Source organism: Peromyscus leucopus, chromosome 2 (genome assembly GCF_004664715.2).
Source record: "Peromyscus leucopus breed LL Stock chromosome 2, UCI_PerLeu_2.1, whole genome shotgun sequence".
Lineage (NCBI taxonomy): Eukaryota > Metazoa > Chordata > Mammalia > Rodentia > Cricetidae > Peromyscus > Peromyscus leucopus.
This window is the reverse complement of record NC_051064.1, coordinates 123,191,869-123,210,249: the sequence shown is the minus strand read 5'-3', so window position 1 is coordinate 123,210,249 and position 18,381 is coordinate 123,191,869. Positions and strand designations below refer to the sequence as shown.

General features: G+C 45.0%; 1 long non-coding RNA gene, 1 other non-coding gene and 1 pseudogene across 2 annotated transcripts; 2 read left to right on the top strand and 1 right to left on the bottom strand.

Moving 5' to 3' along the window:
* Window positions 1-480: 480 nt before the first annotated feature.
* On the top strand, window positions 481-2,929 carry LOC114688151 (annotated as a pseudogene).
* LOC114688154 lies at window positions 538-640 on the top strand. Its single transcript, XR_003733756.1, has one exon. It is a non-coding gene; the product is annotated as a U6 spliceosomal RNA (small nuclear RNA).
* Window positions 2,930-13,714: 10,785 nt separating the features above from the next.
* LOC119087359 lies at window positions 13,715-18,103 on the bottom strand. The gene is made up of 3 exons (XR_005090769.1): window positions 18,027-18,103; window positions 16,485-16,559; window positions 13,715-14,021 (listed from the first exon to the last, which is right to left on the bottom strand). It is a non-coding gene; the product is annotated as an uncharacterized LOC119087359 (long non-coding RNA).
* Window positions 18,104-18,381: the final 278 nt, after the last annotated feature.

Sequence of the window (18,381 nt, the reverse complement as noted above, 5' to 3'; positions counted from 1 at the left end):
CACATGCCTGCAATGCCAACACTCAGGGAGCAGGGGCAGGGAGATCAAGTTCCAGGCTAGCCTGGGCTACATAGCAAAATCATGCAGCCCTTCCCCCCTAAAAAATAAAACAAAATCAGTGGGGTTATGGTCTGTAAGGCTAAGCATTCAAATAGAACTGTTTATCAAAGTCCTCAGCAAAGGGTTGAAGATTTAGCTCAATGGTAGAGCACTTGCCTAGCAAGTGCAAGGCCCTGGGTTCGGTCCTCAGCTCCAGTAAAAACAACAAAAAAATGTTTGCGGGGCGGTGGTAGCACATGCCTTTAAACACAGCACTCTGGAGGCAGAGCCAGGCGGATCTTTGTGAGTTTGAGTCCAGCCTGGTCTACAGAGCGAGATCCAGGAAAGGCACAAAGCTACACAGAGAAACCCTGCCTCAAAAAACCAAAAAATAAACAAACAAACAAAGTCCTCAGCAAACGTCTCAGGGAACAAGCTGCCATGTTACCTCCTTCACGTTCTTCCAAAGCTCCTGGGGTAAGAAGTGAATTCGAGTGCTCGCTTCAACAACAAATATACTAAAATTGGAACGATACAGAGAAGATTAGCATGGCCCCTGCGCAAGGATGACATGCAAATTCCTGAAGCGTTCCATATTTTTCTGGAAAACGGGACGCCAAGAAAGACAGGAGGATTGCCCAATGACGAAGAAATGGCTGAGATCTACATGAACAACCTGGACATGAGTGGGAGCAATGAAGGGCGAGGGTCGAGGGAAAGAGAGCCTGTGGGAGCGGAAGATCCCAGCTGGATCAAGAACAGAGAGGGAGAACAAGGAATAGGAGACCATGGTAAATGAAGACCACATGAGAAAAGGAAGAAACAAAGTGCTAAAGAGGCCCACAGAAATCCACAAAGATACCCCCACAAAAGACTGCTGGCAATGGTTGAGAGACAGCCGGGACTGACCTACTCTGGTGATGGGATGGCCAAACACCCTAATAGTTGTGCCAGAAACCCCATCCAAGGACTGAGGAATCTGGATGCAGAGATCCACGGCTAGGCCCCGGGTGGAGCGCCAGGAGTCTAATTAGCGAGAAAGAGGAGGGTTTATATGAGCGAGAACTGTTGAAACCAAGGTTAGATAAAGCACAGGGACAAATAGCCAAACGAATGGAAACACATGAACTATGAACCAAAGGCTGAGGGGCCCCCAACTGGATCAGGCCCTCTGAATAGGTGAGACAGTTGATTGGCTTGATCTGTTTGGGAGGCATCTTGGCAGTGGTACCAGGTCCTGGGCTCATTGCATGAGTTAGCTGTTTGAAACCTGGGACTTATGCAGGGACGCTTGGCTCAATCTGGGAGGAGGGGACTGGACCTGCCTGGACTGAGTCTACCAGGTCGATCTCAGTCCTCGGGGAGGCTTTGCCCTGGAGGAGGTGGAAATAGGGGGTAGGCTGGGGGAATGGGAAGGGGGCAGGAAGGGGGAGAACAAGGGAATCTGTGGCTGTTATGTAGAACTGAATGGTATTGTAAAATAAAATAAAATAAAATAAAATAAAATAAAATAAAAAAATAAAATAAAATAAAATAAAATAAAACAAAATAAAAAAGAAGTGAATTTGAGGTGTTTCCACTTCAACCATCATTTCATCTGTATCAAGGGGGTCCTCTAGACAACAAAAAACAACGATGAAAATTCATGAAGCAAAACATTAAGTTTTTATTTTGTGTGTATGGATGTTTTTCATACACACACACACACACACACACACACACACACACACACACACACACACCTTGTGTGCAGTAACCACAGAGGCCCGAAGAGGAGCTCAGGTCCTCTGCAATTAAAATTACAAACTGTTGTAAGCTGCCATATGGGTGCTGGGCACTGATTCCAGGTCCTCCAGTGTCCTTAACTACTGAGCAATCTATCCAGCCCCACAAACAGCGAATTCTAAAATCCAACAATGAATCACAATAAATAGAAAGAGACATTAACTTGGTATTTAAACACTGAAGAAAATATTAAAAGTCATTGATTCTTGCAGTTAAACCACTGTTTCTATTAGAGCATGAACATTGTATACACAATCAAAGATCTGAGTTCATAACATGCAGTAGCCTGAAGTCTGAGCAGAGTGTTGAGGCAGCATTTGCTGGCATTCATGCAGGACAGCATGCACAATGCAAAGTGCATGTGTTTGGGGTTCAGAACCAAGGCTCCAGTGGAGCGGGAGATGCACACACTGCCAGAAGGATTCCATTCACTTCATCTTTGATATTGAACTAAATTTTTATCATTGTGGGTTCAGAATACTCCTTCCACAATCTTCTCAACTGAGATTCAGTTACATAATCCCCCATGGGGTCTCCTGCCACAGTATAAGAAGCTGGAAGCTTCAGGCTCCAGAAAAAAATGAGAATGTGTCTGAGTTCAACATTCAGAAGATATGAAGAATTCTTACAGCTTAACAAGACAAATAGTGAAATTAAGAAATAGTGTGTGGACTGGGGCTAAAGCTCTAGGTGCCAGTGGTGGCCTAAGATGCACTCTACATGTGCCTGGCCTGGGCAGCTTTGGGGCAGATCAAAATAGCTGGGTGTTCCTTCCTTGTTAGATGAATGAGTTGACCTTGGCTTCCTTTTCTGGCAGGCAGAGGTGGAAGAAACACTCAAGAGACTTCAGAGCCAGAACCGAGTGCAGGGAATCATTGTGGTGAACACGGAAGACATTCCCATCAAGAGCACCGTGGACAATCCCACTACTACACAATATGCCAACCAAATGCACAACTTCATCTTGAAGGCACGGAGTACTGTGCGTGAAATTGACCCCCAGAATGATCTACCCTTCCTTTGAATTCACTCCAAGAAAAATGAAATTATGGTTGCACCAGACACAGACTATTTCCTGATTGGGATTCAGAATCCAACTGAATAACTGAATAAGCCACTGTCTTGGCTTCCTGTGTCTTTCCTTAACTTAAGGTCCCCCAGAATAATAGTGCTAATCATGTCAGTGGGCACAGTGTGGTTGTCCGAGAGCCCATATAGACCATGCCATTGATCAGTGGTAGCTCTGCCCACCCCAACAAGGAATGTCTCTGGTGATCCAGTCAGTTCTCATTTCCAGGCTTTGGAGGAAGAGCTTATGATAAGCCCACACATACCTTCCTTCTCACCCACAGTTCATGTTATCACCCTTGGAAAGCCTGGTTTTATTTGTTTGTTTGTTTGTTTTGTTTTTCTTTAACTAAAAATAACTTCAAAATAAAAAAAGAAAGAAAGAGTGTGTGTGTGTGTGTGTGTGTGTGTGTGTGTGTGTGTGTGTGTGTGTGTTGGGGTGGACTGAAGAGATGGTTGAGTGGTTAACTTATGTTACTCTTTTGCAGAGGGCCCAAGCCCAGTACTAAGGTCTAGTGACTCACAAACACCTCTAACTCCAACTATGGGTTCAACTATTTCTTCTGTCCTCTGTGGGCACCTGCATACAAGAGATTCACATAAATACATGTACATACATTTCAAAGTTGGAATTTTTTTTTTATTTTCTGTGTGTGAGTGTTTGGCCTCCATGTGTGTATGCACACTCCCTGTGTGCCTGGTACCCAAAGATTCAAGGAGAGGTGGGGTGCATCCTCTGGAGATGGAGGCACAAGCAGTTGTAAGCTGCCATGTGGGTGCTGGGAACCCAACCTGGATCCTCTGCAAGAGCATCTAATGCTCTTGACTAGTCAGTTACCTCTACAGACACAGGTGGAATGAAAAAATGTAACTAAATATGCATGGTGGTGGATGCCTTTCTTTCACATTCAGGAGGCAGAGGCATTCAAAATAAATAAACAGAGCCTGGAAATAGTGCAGCGGTTAAGAGCACTGACTGCTCCTCCCAGCACCCGCATGGTGGCTCACAGCTGTCTGAAACAATTCCAGAGAATCTAAAACATTCTCTGACCTCTGTGGGTACTGCATGTACATGGTTCACAGATAATCATACAAGCAAAACACTCATACATAATAAATAAATAAATATATATAAATTTGAAGAACATCAAAATCTCAAAACAAACAAACAAACAAACAAAAAACATAAAGAAGGAAATGGGAAAGGATGAAAAGACATGTCTCCAAGAAGACAGAAATGACTACAGGACCATCAGTCTTTAATGAAATGCAAATAAAACAACAAAGTTCTAATTCTGACCAGACAGACTTTGAGGACATAAAGAAATAGCCAAACTAATGGAAACACATGAACTATGAACCAATAAGTTCTAATTCTGACCAGACAGACTTTAAGAACATAAACAAATAGCCAAACTAATGGAAACACATGAACTATGAACCAATAGCTGAGGAGCCCCCAACTGGATCAGGCCCTCTGGATAAGTGAGAAAGTTGATTAGCTTGAACTGTTTGGGAGGCCCCAGGCAGTGGGATCAGGACCTGTCCTTAGTGCATGAGCTGGCTGTTTGGAACCTGGGGCCTATGCAGGGACACGTGGCTCAGCCTGGGAGGAGGGGACTGGACCTGCCTGGACTGAATCTACCAGGTTGAACTGAATCCCCAGGGGAGTCTTTGCCCTGGGGGAGATGGGAATGGGGGGGTGGGCTGGGGGGAAGGCAGGGGTTAGGGTGGGAGGGGGGAGAACAAGGGAATCTGTGGCTGATATGTAAAATTAAATTACATTATAAAATTTAAAAAAAATTAAAACTAAAAAAAAAAAAAGAAGTAGGAACACTTGTCCGTTTTTGGTGGAAAAGTAACAATGCAACCCCTGTGGAAAAGTATAGAACTGCCTGAAAAGTAACTAAGCATGTAATTATCCAATGACCCAGTAACTGCACTCCTACATTTATACACAAGAAAAATGTAAACATACATCAAGATAAAACCTTACACAAATGTTGACAACAGGATTGTGGTGATAGCAAAGGTTAAAAAAAAAAGCCCAAACGTCCATTACTGGATGAACAACCTGTGGTATAGTCACACACTGGAATACTATTCACCCATGAAGAGGAATGAAGCCCAGAATGCATGCTACAACCTCAAAGCATGTTCCCTACAATAACCCCCCACAAAAGACATGTTATACACACCTTCACCTGTTGTGTCCAGAATAAGAAACCCCACGGCACAGAGAATAGGGGGAGGTTATCAGCAGTGAGAGGAGGGGAGGACACAATGACTTCACCCATATGGAGGTTTGCCTGGTGCTCACAGTTCTGAAACTAGAGAGAAGCTGTGGTTGTCTCAGCTGGTGAACAGGCTCAAGGCCACCGAATTGGGCACTGAAAATGGTGAAGCTGATGTCCCATGAATTTCCCCTCAGCAGGAACAGATAAAAGAACACTTCCTGTGTAGATCTGTCTGACAGTGCTAACAAGCTGCAGAAGGCCATGTGAGGCTAGATTAGTAGCCCCCGCTGATAGAGTGCTTTCCCAGCATGCACCAGACCCTGGGCAGGACCCCAGGACTATATAAACTGGGCAAGGGGGGCAATCATATGGTTCCAGCACTTCGCAGGCAGAGGCAGGAGGATTATAAGTCAAGGTTTTTCTCAGCTGCTCATCACATTAATAAAAACAACAAAGGGGGAGGCAGCTGTGCTGACACAAATCTATAATCTCATCACTCAGAAGACTGAAGCAGGAGGATTGCCAGGACCAGGATGAAGTACATGAAGTGCCTGAGGCACACACAAGCAAAGGCTAAAAGTGAAAACCAACTCCCCTGCTTCTCAGATCCTGACAGAGTGACCTGTGCTAATTTACAAACAATCAGAGCTTAAAGAGCCTGCACCCCAAATGGACACCTGGTGTGACAGGAGTCACTGTGGACAAATAGGGAGCTGCCCACCTTGTCACTCAAACAAGTACACAGAGGGCAAAATGAAGGGGGGCAGGAAACTGTTCTCAACTGTGGTGAAAGTGCCCCACTCCTGCAATTCTCTCTCTAAGAACCAGCCTGCTGTGTTTGAGTTCACAGAGTCTGTTCTTCATTAAAACTCTTCTACTCTGGTGAATCTCTTACCCTGCTCCACAGACATTCCAGAACAACACAGCTCTGCTCAGTGACAGCCTGAGTACTGGAGAGGGCGGCATCCATCTCACATCCTCTGTGAGCCTGGCTCCAGCCCTGGGGTCTGAAGCAGCTTTGCAAGAGCTGTCCGGATTCAGTGACTCTGACTCCTCTCTGTGGTTTTCTTTAACTCATTCCAAAGAGATCAATCTCTAAGTGCTTCTGTCAAGATGGATACAGGTCTTGAGATGGCTAGTTCAAAAATCAGTTCTCAGACTGCTCCTGACGGACCTGCCCACCTGTGGTCCATTGACCTGCTCTCTTCCTATTTCATTGGTGTGGGATTTTTGTTGATGTGTGTTGTTGTTTATTTGTTAGTTTCTGAGGTGGGGTATCACCCCAGAGTGTGCAGGAGCTCACTAGAATCTCACTAGTGATTAGATGAACTTGCCGTCATCTACCTTCCTTGGCCTCCCAGCCTTGAGACCCCATGGGGCATGTTCCTTCTTCAGGGAATATTTTTTTCCACTGGGATCAAGGACACTGAACTCTCCTGACCTCCCACCACCCTTCAGGATGCTCCCTCGTGTCTCTCTCTCTGGGCTGTGCACTTTTTGTAACCCCACAACTTGGAAAGTTCAAGGTTACCTTTGGGACCGTAGACTTGAAGCTCCTGTACTCCCTGCAAAGACAAGAGAATCATGAAAGATTTGAGGCTAGCCTGGACTACATAGTGAGCTCCAAGACAGATATAGCTACAGAGGAAGACCCTGTCTTAAAATAAATACTGAAACAAAATAAAATAGAGAGAAAGAAAAAGGAAAAAAGGTCATCCTTGGCTACATATCAAATATGGGATAATTGGGCTACAGGAGACACTTTCTTCAAAAATCAAATAAGTCAGGCATAGTACGACACCCCGAATGTTTCCTAGCACTTGGGCAGTAGAGACAAGAACAGGAGATCAAGGGTATCCCTGGTTACATAGAAAATTCTAGGTTTCATGCACTGTATGGGATTAAAGAAGCCGGTACACAAGGCTGCATGGTGCTGGAGTGGGTAAAGACACCTACTGCCAGGACAATGACCTGAGTTCCATCCCTGGGACCCACGTAGGAGGAGAGAACAGAACTCCACCCAGCCCTGTACTGGGTGTCTCTCAGTGTCTCTTTCAAGCTTCCTCCACAGAGCTCGCTGGATGTTCCTCCTCAGTCTCACCACAAGCTTTTCAGTCAGGCAAATTACCCACAGACCTCTGCTGGGTCTGCCTTCCTGCCCAAACCTAAAAGTACACTGTTTCCCCTGCTCTCCAGTCTGCCTGGATTTCCTCAATGAGACTCCACCTAACCGACTTCTCCCCAGCACATGCTCTGTCTCTGACCTCCACAGATGCCTTAAATTTCCCCAACTTCATTCCTTGTTCTTTCTGGAGCCCAAATCTGCAGCTCATTCTTCTCCTACAGCTCATTCACTCTGCTGCTCTCATTCCCATCCCTGGCCCTCACAGCTGTCAAGTGCACAGAACCTCTCAACAGCTGTCTGGAATCTGCTCCACTTCCCCTCTGGGGGACCTCTCTCTACCCAGACTGCCCTCTCCTCTGAATCCCTACTTTGCATCTCATCCTCCTTCTAAAACCCCTCCTTCAATTCCTTTGGGAAAATCTAGCCTGGACCTGGCATGGTGGTGCTTGCCTTTAATCCCAGCAATGGAACGCAAAGGTAGGTGGATTTCTGAGTTCCCAGCTATCCTTGGCTATAGAGAAACCCTGTATCAAAAAAAAAAACATAACAGACAATATGGTGATATTTTATTTGTACTGAAATGTGATTTTATTTGTATGTTAATAAATAAAGTTCCCCGGGGGTCAGAGCTATTAGCAAGCCATAGCGAAAGCTGGGCAGTGGTGGTGCACACCTTTAATCCCAGCACTTGGTAGGCAGAGCTAGGTAGATCTCTGTGTGTTCAAGAATACATCCAACATTGGAGACACACGCCTTTAATCTCAATACCAACCATAGAAGACCTGGAGGTCTGTATAGACAGGCAATGATGAGGCGGTCATGTGGTTGGGATTACATCCAATGAGAAAGCAGAACTGAAAGTCTTTATAAAGACAGATACACAGGAAGTAGGTCTCTTTCAGAGAGGTAGGACCACCGCAAGAGGAAGGGTAAGGTTTTTAGCTCTTAGCTCTGACCTCTTGGCTTTCTTCTTTGCATTGGTTCTGTGTTTCTTATTGAATAAGACAGTTACTTCTACAAGAAAAAAAAAAGATACAGCTGAAGGCATAGCTTATTAGCAGAGTGCTTGTGTAGCATATGTGAGGCCCTGGGTTCAATCCTCAGGACTGAAAAGAAATGAATATCTGAGAAAAGGATCAACTTCCATTTTAGCCAGAAAAGCAGGACACTTAAGCTTGGAATAGAGAGATGGCTCAACAGTTAGAAACACCTGCTGCTCTTGCAGAAGACCCAGGTTCAGTTCCCAATGCACACATGGAGTTTATAGCCATCCATAACTCCAGTTCCCGGGACCCAATACAGTTAGAACCAGGCACATGTGAAATGTACTTACATATATGAGGGAAAACACTCACACACATAAAAACAAACAAATCTTTTAAAACAAGGTAACAATAAAAACAACAAAACCTTAGGGCTGAGGAAGGCTGGGCATGGTGCAGTACTCCCATAATTCCAAGCCAGTTTTCACCAGAGAAACCACAGTCTCTCAAGCCTTGGCTCATTAGTAATCCTTACTTTTTTTTTCTTTACTTGTAATATACAAACTTTGCATGCAGTACTTGATTGTAATCACTGAATTCCCATGGAAGAAATTTATTTTCTTTAGCTGCCCAGAATAATTCTCCCTCTTTAAACTGCTAGACTGGGTTCCAATCAGAGATACAGAGCTAAATTCAACTTGATGTGAATTTATAGTAGAATGCATATGTTTACACTGGTATGACCCTACATTTATTTTTCCCATGCTTTCTTGCCTTATAACACACAGGTCATATGATATAAAACCTTAACTGAATCCTGAAAACCTGAAAGAGCCAGAAACTCCCTCTGTGTTTCTAAAGTGAAGGCTCTTTCCCTTCAAGTCCCCCATGGCTGTCTGTGGCCACAATACCATAGCTCTCCTGCTAACGCCCTGCTGAAGCCTAATGTGTCCTTCCTCTCTACTGAACCTGCAGTGTCTTAGAAGCAGGAGAGGTGGACCAGCCATGCAGATGCCAGTGAAGAGTGGTCTGGGCAGAAAAACTGAGGAATCTTGTGAGTTTCTGTATGATGGACTCATTTGACACAGAACAATGATTCTTTTTTCCCTTTCTTCCATCCTTTCTCCCTCCCTCCATACCTTGCTCCCTTCCTTCCCTCCTTCCTTCCTTCTTTCCTTCCTTCCTTTCTTCTTTCCTTCATTCCTTCTTTCATCCCCTCCTTCCTACCTACCTCCCTCCCTTCTTTCCTTCCCTCCTGATACAACATGTTGCTATGTAAAGGTCTTGAACTCTTACATTTCTTGCTTCAGTCTTCTGAGTGCTTCTATTATAGGTGTGAGCACAATGCCTAGCCAGAATGACATTTTCTTTTTAAATTAATTATTTTTTATAATTTTTATGTGTATACAGCTTTGCTTGCATGTATGTCTGTATATCACATGCATACCTAGTGCCCATGGAGGCCAGAAGATGGTGTCAGACCAGCTTGAACTCAGCTACACAGAGTCATGAGCCCCTATGTGGGTGCTGAGAATTAATCATTTATTTACTTAATTCTATGATTTAAGCAAGAGTAGTCAGTGCTCTTAACTAATGAGCAATCTCCCCAGCCTGAAATTAACTATTTTAAGTTTTAAATGACTTATTACATATTGTATTGTGAAGGGTATGTGCCTGTGAGTGTGGGTTCCTGTGCAGGACAGAAGAGGGCGTCAGATCCCCAGGAGCTGGAATTGCAGGCAGTTGTGAGCCAACTGAGGAGAGTGCTGGGGTCTGAACTCAAGTCCTGGAGAAGAACAGTGTGTGCGCTTAACTGCTAAACCACCTCTGAGAAACGGACATTAATTTGTATCATATTTATATATTTATTTATTTATTGTGTGTGTGCGCACCTGCAGGTGTGAGTGGGGGTGGTGAGTAGGTGGGTGTGTACTCACATCCACGCTATGCTGTACACTTCTCTGTTCTAGAAGGTGATGCCTCTGTGTTATGAAGAAACAGGATGTAGGTGTCATTCAGGGTGTGGGGTGATGTGACAATTAACCTAGGGAGGGAAGTGGCCCCCTCCCCCCAGCTTGTCAACAGAACCAGTCTCTGCCCTGGCCAGGCCAACATTGTTCTGAGGGACACTCTATGTAACCCTGGCTGCCTGAACTCAGAGAGATTCACAGGCGTCTGCCTCAAGTGCTGGGATTAAAGGTGTGTGCTGCCGTGACTGGTCAGTGCAGCATTTTACATGAAACTGTTGATGTATATATATATCATTTTATTCTTCTTTGTAAAGTTGTGTTTCCACAGCAGACATGGTGGCCCAGGCCTATAAGCCCAGCACTACTGAGGCAGAGGCAGGAAAATTGCCACAAGTTCTAGGCCAGTTTGGCTACATAGCTATTTCCAGTCCAGCCAGGACTATATAATGAGAGTCTATGTTTAAAAAAATGAAAGTACTGGGGTGGGGGTTGCTGAATAGCTGGTTTAGCAGATAAGAGCACTAGCTGCTCTTCCTACAGACCCAGGTTATCGTTGTGGATCATAACTACATGTAACGACTGTTCCAAGGGATCTGACCCACTCTTCAGTATTCCATGGGCATCAGGCATCCATATGGCACAAACATACACATTCAGGCAGAACACCATTAACTTTAAGTAAGTAAGTAAGAAGTAAATAAATAAAATCCAACAAAGGGCTGGGATAGCTCAGTCAGTAAGGTGCTTGCCTTGTAAGTGCCAGGGCCTGGGTTTGCTCCCCAGAACCCAGGTGAAAATTCCAGGCAGGGTGGTGAGTGCTTGTAATCCTAGCACTGGGCAGGTCCCTGGAGATCTCTAGTAACCCAGCCTAGGCTACTTGGCAAGTACCAGGCCAGTGAGAGACCCTGCCTCAGAAGTAAGTAGATGACTCCAGAGGAATGACACCTGAGGACATCCTGGACCTCCACATGCACAGACACACAGATAGACAGACAGACAGACAGACAGACAGACAGACAGACAGACACACACACACACACACACACACACACACACACACACACACACACAGTGTCAGTCTTGCTATGTATCCTTGCTGTAAAAATACAAACCATACAGAAGTGTATAAAGTAAAATACCAGCTGGGTATGATGGCCCAGGCCTATAATGCCAGTACTTATAAGGCAGAGGCAAGAGGAGCAGGAGCAAGAGTTCAAGGTCACCCACTGCTACACAGAGAGTTCCAGGACAACCTGGGCTACATGACAGAGACCTATCTGGTTTCTCCCTCAATCCTCTCACCTTATTTTTGAGACAGTTTCCTATTAACCCTGGGACCTGGTGATGTGGGTAGACTGTGTGGCCCCAGGGACCCCCTTGTCCTCACTCCTCAGCACAGGGTGACAGGTGCACGTCCCACACCTGAGGATGTGGATCCGATCAGTTCCCACACTTCTGCAGCAAGCCCTTCACTGACTGAGCTCTCCCGAGCCCCGAGCCTACTTTCCTTTCTTTGTTTTTATTACTTAAAATGATTCATTTCTTTAATTCTATGTATACGTGTGTGTGCATGTATGTATGTACATCATGTGTGTGCTAGGTATCTGGAGTGACTGAAGAGAGCATTCGGTCCACTGGAACTGGAGTTACAGATGCTGTGGGTTCTGGCAGGCAAGCCTGGGTCTTCTGAGAAAGCAGTGAGTATGCTTGACCAGTGAACCCTCTCTTAGGCTTATGTTTTTATTACATTTTACTTATTTATTTTGAATTTTGATGCACATGTGTATGGGCACGTACGGTGGATGTATTTGTCAGAACACAACTTTGAGGAGTCAGTTCTCTGCTCCCACCACCTGGGTACCAGGGAAGAAACTCAGGTAGTCAGGCTTGGTAACAGCGCCTTTACCCCCTACCCATTGTTGACCGAATGACTTTCTTTCTTTTTTCTGTTTTTCCAGACAGGGCTTTTCTGTGTAGCCCTGCTGTCCTGGAACTTGCTCTGTAGACCAGGCTGGCATCGACCCCAGAGAACCACTTGCTTCTTTCTGAGAGATGAGATTAAAGGCATGTACCACCAAGGTCTGGGTTTTTGGTTTTTTTTAATTTTTCACTTTTCTTGAGACACATTGTTTGTGTAGTCCTGGCTATCCTGAGACTTGCTATGTAGACCAGGCTGGCCTTGAACTCACAGGGATCTCCTGGCCTCTGCCTTCTGCGTGCTGGGTTTAAAGGTGTGTCGTCCTGACAGGCCTTCACCACTTCCTCCTATATAAAGCCAGTGTTGCAGATCCCACTGTACTACTTAATGGATTCTTTTTAATGTTTTTCAATCAAAAATTTTTGAGTAGCTAATTGATACCTTGAATCTAGAAGAAGAGAAAACACTGTGCACAGAACACACACGTACTGAAGAGGGACACAGTGACAAGAGTCTCTGGCTATAAACTAGATTGCAGCCTGGATAAGAGAAGCCAGGTTCCCACATCTCTCTGCTGCACCCAAGACATGCCCTCCATGACAGTCTGGATCCCTGACTGGATCTCTAATAAGACATCTTCCTCCTGCTCTCACTAGCTAGAGCTTCCTCCTCTGTAATTTCATCCTTACCCACTGGAATCCTCGCTTTCTTTCAAGATCCAGAACAAACACCACCTGCCATGACTAGCCCTGGAGGAAAATCAAGTCTCCATTCCCAGTCCCGACACAAGGCAGAGTCCTGTCTTCCTTCCACACAGCCTCTTCTTCCATGAAGCACAGTGCTGAAGAGCTGGTGCCTCTGTGGACCTCACCTAATTTCTCACATGGACACACACGCTGAAATAAAATCTGCTTAGTGGTTAAGGCAGCTGCAGCCAAGCACGAAGTCCTGAGTTCAATCCCTGGAAGTGAGTTTTGATAAGCCAGGAGTGGTGAGAAGTTAGTGTGTCTATTAGAGGATGGGGGTCCCTGACTCTAACAGAGATGGTGATCCTCTCCTGGAGAGAAGGGTGATCACAGGGAAGAGGAGGGAGCCCCAAATTTCATCCAGACAGAAGACACCCATCACCTCACAGGCCATCCTCAGGTTGGATGTCTGACTGCAAGGGGAGAATGACCTTCACTTTTTCTGGGATTAATTCAGGGGAAAAAAGAGGGGAGGGGACAGAGGTTTAGGGGAGGGAGGGAGAGAGAAGAGGAAGGCCAAGTGCATTAACAAGGGAGCAGTTGGTGAAACAAGCCTAGAGTTTTGAGAGCTGCCCATGCCAGGACCCACCAGTCTGGGTGAACAGGTCCTTAGTCCAAGGAAATCTGCAATTCTCTATCCAGAGGGCTGACAGAGGGAGGGTGCGTGGGAGAAAGTAAGGGAAGTTCAGAAATAGGGTGGAACTAACTCAGGGACACCTCAGGATCAAGGTGCAGCTGCACCTGCTCCCTGGGTGGCCAGAGGGTCTCCTGCTCAGAGTGACTGTTCCAGGATTGAGTACAGTGTTAGGAAATAGTGTGAAAAAAGATGTCAGGAGACTGGACTCAAATGCATGCGGGTTTATTTCAGAGAACCTGAGAAGAGCTCACACTAAGCAAGCATGCCTCTCTCACAGACTAGGAACCTTTTACCAAGCTAGGAGAAAGAGAGAGTAAAGGGGGGAGCTGTGTGCTGAAGCAGGTGACTAGTTCTTCTTTGCAGACAGGGTTGGCCTTTTGCAGTTAGGTTGTGTCTCAAGAGTCACCATGGGGTGCAGAGCACTGCTGTGTTTACAATGCTTTGCACTCGCTGTGGACTTGTCTTGTGACCCATCACTCTCGTTTTAAAAGTGTGGAAAGTTTCCTCACCATTCTGCAAGAGCAATTAAATGTTATTAGCAAATGAGCATCTCTCTAGCTTACATTCCTGATCCCCAAAACCCCCACTTTTTTGAGACAGGGTCTCACCATGTAGCTCTAGCTGTTCTAAAACTTACTGATTAGACCAGGCTATCCTCAAACTCACAGATCAGCCTGCGTCTGCCTCTGCCTCCCAAATCCTGGTATTACATGCGTTTGTCACTACACCCAGCTTCTCCGGTTACTTTTGAACACATTTTGATTAAAATTTTGCATCAGGGTTTCCATGAAATAGTGTATTTCTTAACCCAAGTTGGGTTCGTTTTTGTTGGTGGTAGTGGGTTTTTTTGTTGTTGTTGGTTTTTTTTTTTTTTTTGTTTTGTTTTTTTTGTTTTTTTTTTTTTGAGGCACTATTTCTTGTATCCCAGGCTAGCCTCAAATTCACTTTAAGTAAAGGCTGATCTTGAACTTCACATCCTACTGCCTCCATCTCCTGAGAGCTGAGATTAAGTACAAATGCCACCACACCAGTTTAAAGGCTTCTTCTCTTTGATGGCAAGTATTTATGGGTCACAGAATGGGACTTTGCTTTAAACTACTGTGGCCCTTGGAAGAGGAGTTGGAGATATGGGACAAGTTTGAGTGTGAATGTGGGTGCCATGGCCGAGGTGTGGAGGGCAGAGACAACTTTCTGGAGTTGGTCTCTCCTTACACCAGGGATCTGACAGTCTAAGTCAGCTGGTCAGGCTTGCCTGAGAACCAGTTGTAATCCACTGATCCATCTTACCAGACCAAAACTAACAAATGTTAAGGAGGGATGAAAGTAAGCACAAAAATATTCACTCTACTACTCTCTTTTTATGTAAATGTATAATTTTCCATAATAGAAGTTAAAGCAAACAAGAGTAACGTATACACTGTATATATAATGTATATTACTGTATATATGCATTTCTGAATGTGTCCAGCCCTGTCGCCATCTTGAACTTCAGACACGTGTGTTCAATGGCCTGAAACTGGAAGGCCGTTGGTTTGCCAATCTACTGATTTGCCATCTCAAACTGTGCTTACAAATGAAGTCAACATCCTGTCTCTTCACACCACAGTCAAACTGCCTGTCTAAACAAATGCACATGCCCTCTGTTCCTCTCCAGTGGCTCCCAGTTTCTGTAAATGACAATACTATTCAGCCAGTTGCTCAAACTGGTAACTTGGAGACATCCTTGACTCCTCTCTGTGGAGATGGTAAGGCAGGTAAAGGCAGCAGCTGCCAAGCCTGGTGACCTCAGTTCAGTCCCTGAGTACCATATGGAAGAAAGAAACTAGTGACTCCATTAACTTGTCCTCTACCTCCACAAACACTCCATGGCACAAGTGTGACCACACACAATACATAAGTAATTGTAATGGAAGTTACTTTTAGGGCCTGGAGAGTTGGCTTAGTAGTTGAGTGTGCACTGCTCTTCCAGAGGACCCAAGTTAGGATCCCAGCACCCACATCAGTCTCTTCACAGATACCTGTACTCCAGCTTCAGGGGATCTGACACCCACTTCTGGTCTCCCCTGCACCTACAGACACCTGCACACTCACAGAAACACTCTCCAAGTACTGCCTGCCATGTGGCAGGAACCATCTTACCCCCATGAAATCCTGTCAATTAATATGGACAGAGAGAGAGAATGAGAGAGAGAGAGAGAGAGAGAGAGAGAGAGAGAGAGAGAGAGAGAGAGACCCCTAATGATTCCTCTGTGCCACAGAGCTTTGCAATCCCAACACACTTCCTGATTCCTCATTAGTGATGGCTGGTTATGTGATGCAGTTGACTTCAAATACAATTTGAGTGTTGAGTGGGGCAGTTGACTTCAAATGCAATCAAACTGCTAGGTTTTTTCTTTAAATGAGTGGGTGCTGGCTGTGATGGCACATGCTTACAATCCAGCACACAGAAGGCTGAGGCAGGAGTGTTGCTAGAGCTTGACACAAGCCTGGGATACAAAGCAAGGCTTTTTCTCAAAGGGAAACAAAAATTCAAAGTATCAGGTGGAAACAGGTTAGCAAAGGGAACAATGGTATAAAGAAGTGAAAGTAGGGGCTGGAGAGAAGGCTCCGCAGTTGAGAGCTGAGGGTCTTAATTTAGGTAAGTTCTCTAGGCAGTGGTGGGGCTCGCCTTTAATCCCAGCACTGAGGGGGCAGAGGCAGGCAGATCTCTGTGAGTTTGAGGCCAGCCAGGTCTACAGAGCTAGTTCCAGGAAAGCTAGGGCTGTTACAGGGAAATTCTGTCTCAAAAAAAAACCTTTAAAAAAAAGATAATTAAGTTCCAGAGATCCTCAACTTGATTCCCAGCACTGACATTGTGACTCACAACTGTCTGTAACTCCAATTCCAGAGAATCAGACACTCTCTTAGACATACATGCAGGGAAAACACCCATACACATAAAATAATAAAAACAAATTTTTAAAAGGCAGAACTTACTTTTTAAACTTTCTACCAGAAACTGAGACGATATCTTTCATGGTAGGTATTTGGCATTTCTCAGCAAGGTCCTTCCTGGAGAAATCAAAGGTGGCTGTCAGCTCTGAAGGCCAGATTGGAATGTATCAACAGTCACTTCACAGATTAAGCTGTTTAATACACCATGGGTCCCCAAACCACGAAGTTACAGGATCTTCCTCCCCTAAAGCTGATGACAAACCTTTCATAGAAAATCAATCAAGCGAGTACTGGGGAGATGGCTCAGAGGTTAAGAGCACTGACTGCTCTTCCAGAGGTCCTGAGTTCAATTCTCAGCAACCACATGGTGGCTCACAACCATCTACAGTGGGGTCCAATGACCTCCTCAGGCATGCAGGTGTACATGCAAACAGAACACTCATATGTAAAGATATAAAAATTTTTAAAAAGTGAGACAGAAAATAAAACAAGAGAGGCTGGGTGGATGGCTCAGCCAGAGAAGTGCTTGTCATGCAATGTGAGCCTGGATTGCATGCTCCCCAACCCCCCACCAAAAAAGCAAAATATCCAGGCATAGCAGTAATTTGATAATATCAGCTCCAGGGAGGTAGAGACTGGAGGGTCTCTGGGGCTTCTCAATCAGCCAAGCTATCTCAGTAATGAGGTACAAATTCTTGGAGAGACTTTTCTCCTCCTTCTCCTCCTCCTTCTACTTATCATCATCATCTTCATCATCATCATCATCATCTTCATGTTATGTAGCAAGCACACACTAAGTAAATGATATAATTTTAAATCTTTAAAGTAAAGTAGGCCGGGCGGTGGTGGCACACGCCTTTAATCCCAGCACTCAGGAGGCAGAGCCAGGTGGATCTCTGTGAGTTCGAGGCCAGCCTGGGCTACCAAGTGAGTTCCAGGAGAGGCACAAAGCTGCACAGAGAAACCCTGTCTCGAAAAACCAAAAAAAAAAAATAAAGTAAAGTAGAGGGCTGGAGAGATTGCTCGGTGATTAAAAGTGTTTGCCGCTCTTACAAAGGACTCAAATTCGGTTCCTAGCAACCACAATCACCTGTAACTCCAGCTTGAGATGATCAGATGCCCTCCTCTGGCCTCTGTGACATTGCACACATGTGCACATGCCCACATGATTAATATAAAATAAACTTTGGCTGAGCAACGGTGGCATATGCCTTTAATCCCAGCACTTAGGAGGCAGAGGCAGGTCTGTGAGTTTGAGGCCATCCTGATCTACAGAGCAATTTCCAGGAAAGACACTAAAACTACACAAAGAAACCCTGTCTCAAAAATAAATAAATAAATAAAATTTTAAAAATATTCTAAAATGGTAAGGCAGAGGAAGACACCCAACGTTGGTCTCACACATGTGCACACACAGAGAGAAAATAAATTAAGTCCACCAAAGCTTCTCACAGGGACATCTTAAGAATAAATATAAATTCTTTTCATTGCTATGGGAGGATCCAAATCCTTACAGTCAGTTTATTGGAATGGAAAAAACTTCAATTCCGTGTAAGTGCTGCTAAGGAACAGAAGGATACTTACAGCATCTGGAGTTTCTTGGAGAATGTAATAGAAAAGTAGCCTTGCTGCAAATTAGGATTGTTAGCAAGAATCTGACACACTTCAGAAGTGGCATTCAATGCGTTGTTCTCCAGATCCTAAAGAGTGGACAGTGAGAAATCAAAGATGGGACTGTTGGTAACTGGCATCTTCTCTAAGAGGGGAACTGACTTAAGTCTCAAGGGGGTTTGAAGGAGAATGTCCCCACAGACTCAGATATTTAAACACATGGTCCCCAGGCGGTGTGCTGTTTGGGGATGATGTGGGGAGGGGCAGACTTGCTGTAGGAAGTCTATCACTGGGGTGGGCTTTAAGGGCTCACAGCCTTGCCTCACTT